Source organism: Procambarus clarkii, unplaced genomic scaffold (assembly GCF_040958095.1).
Source record: "Procambarus clarkii isolate CNS0578487 unplaced genomic scaffold, FALCON_Pclarkii_2.0 HiC_scaffold_102, whole genome shotgun sequence".
NCBI lineage: Eukaryota > Metazoa > Arthropoda > Malacostraca > Decapoda > Cambaridae > Procambarus > Procambarus clarkii.
This window is the reverse complement of record NW_027189135.1, coordinates 247,460-250,303: the sequence shown is the minus strand read 5'-3', so window position 1 is coordinate 250,303 and position 2,844 is coordinate 247,460.

Sequence of the window (2,844 nt, the reverse complement as noted above, 5' to 3'; positions counted from 1 at the left end):
AGGTTGCCCAAATAACAACTTGGACCATTTTTATATAAAGAGCTTCACACCAACAGAGAGATCAGACAAGACTCAATTCGTCTCGTTGATAGAGCCGGTGCCTGTCTGGGTGTACGTCTTTATGCTGAGTCCAGTCCCATTCCCTTTTTTAATTCAACTAACTCCAAAGGTTTTAATGAGTAAATGTCCTCCATTGTACAAGGTGAATACATGCTTGTCATATGTGGCAAAGACCTCGATCCCCTTCACATATTAAACATATGGAATGGTATCCGTATGGATAGTTCCCTTCCCAAAATTAGCATGTCATTGTTCACTCTGAACAAAATCGACCCAAATGAGTTTCCCTTAACTCACTCTACCCCAGACCTTTCCCCCCCCAAAAAAAACACCAACATCAAAAAGACATTATCAGATGATAATGATCTTAACCCACCCTTCAAGAAAAGAAAGAAAAATGCCATCAGAAGTAGGTTTGGAATGGTGAACCGAGACGATGAAGATTCATCTGAAGATTCATCTGAAGATTCATCTGAAGAATCATCTGAAGAATCATCTGAAGATTCATCTGAAGATTCATCTGAAGATTCCTCCTCGGAATCCTCTGACGAGGGGTCCCTCTCATTGATCAAGTAAGTAATGACATTTCACATAAATATTGGTGTTGGCGTTATGGTGTGTTAACTCAATGGCTCCCTGAAGTCCATTGGGCCAAATATTATATACAGTATCGGATAACATAATACTCGCCGGAGCTTCGAGACCTGAGCTCTTCGTCGCTGGCCACTAGATTGTCCTCAATGAATAAAAAGGATGTGATAGCTCCTTACTCCCTCAGTCTACCTCGTAGTTCACGCCCAGTGACAACATGTGTTTAAATCCTTGAAGAAATCCATTCAGTATAGTGAGTGAAGTCGTATTCTCGTCGTTCCTTCTTAAGGGTTATAGTATTAATTTGTTTTTTTTTTTTTTTTTTTTTGTGTGTGTGTGTGTAATTTTTGTAATTTTTTTGATGAATAATTGTCTAAAATTGAATTTTATGGAATGCCTAGGGATGTAAAAATTACAATGTAAAATTTACCAGCAATGAATATTGTTTCTCAATGATCATAGTTTTTTTTTTTATAGTTTGGATGTTTATAGACTAATTTAATAATGGTCTGATTGTAACAACCTAAACAAATTTCAGGACCCCAGTACTAAGCGGCTCATCAATCATCTGAACATGGCGCATGTTGGACCTGACACACAGTCCTCTTCCAACCCAGACAATAAAATCACACCACAAAGAAACTGTCACTCAGGCAGTTGTCTAGAGGCTGGGTTTGTGCCCCGGGGCAATGACAATGGACAACAGCAACCATCTCAACATAACATTTCTCAGTCCCAACATACTCAAGGGCACATCAAAGATGTCGCTGGTGGATGCCATGAAGGCATGGACGATGGGGCAATGGGCGAGACGAAGGGACAAAAAGTGTGTGAATGTGGCACTGTGGGGGGGGGAGGCTCTCGTCTCCTGGCGATGCCCACATCAACACACTCTTGAGTGGTTAGATGAACAATCCCATCAACAACAACAAAAAATACAGCAACAACATCACAAAAATAACATTTTGGGGAGTAGGGATGATGAAAGAGATGCAGATTCTGCCCAGACCACTAGTAATGGAAAGAAGGTTCGTTCTCCACGTTTCAGTGACTATTGTGAGGGTCAGTCAGCTCCATCCAACACTCAGGCTAATCCCAAGGTTGTAAGCATTGACTCGTCGTTTTACCAGTTCCTGAAGTTGGCACCCCCCGGTTTAGCCTACTACCCTCCTCTTAACAATGATCATGCAATGACAGCAGATGGAAATGAGGTTGATGATGTACAACCGATCGATCTCTCCCTTAAATCTAAACCATCAGCATCGCCAAAACTAACCTCTGTACAGTCAGCTCCATCCAACACTCAGGCTAAGTCCCTGAAGTTGGCACCCCCCGGTTTAGCCTACTACTCTGCTCTTAACAATGGTCATGCAATGAGAGCAGATGGAAATGAGGTTGATGATGACGAACACAGATTCATATGTGATATTTGCCAAAAAGTATATAAGCGAAAAGAAGCCTTAACAGAACACCGTCGACTCCATACAGGGGAGAAGCCTTTTGAATGTGACAAGTGTTTCAAGAGGTTCTCTTACAGGGGTTCCCATTCTAGACATAAACAGAAACACTGTCCAGTTTTACACTGTTTTACTTTCTTCAAGTTCATCCAGGAGTTCTCGTCTAATAACACTTTTAAGGGACCTATTTGATAAGTCCCATCATAAGATTAATTTCATATATTCTATCTCGTTTAATTCTTTCCGCATGTTGAGAACTTTGTATAGGACGCTTCATTTTGTATTTTTCCCAGTCTATCAATACTTTTGCCATTCTGCAGTACATGATAGTCTATCAGAGACCTTTATACGCTAAATACATCATTCTTACTATTCTAATATTAACACCATATTTCGGGCTGTACCCCACTACAGTTCTGAGAGCCTTGAGTCTGTCTCTACATTGTTGATGTAACTTATTGATTGCAGTTGAGGTACAAGGGACAGAGACTCCAAGGTATTTGAAAGAAGAGACATAGTCTATTGGTATGTCCCATCACTTAACCTATTTTCACTAATTGTAATATTTTTGGTATAAAAATTAGTACTTCAAACTCAAAATATATGCAATAAGTCCTAAATCAGGCTTAATATATAAGATCAACGAAAAATGTTGTTTTTAATATAAATTATAAAAATCAATGTGTTTTCATAATAATAAATATCCCATTGGAAACTGGAAACAATTTCAATATTG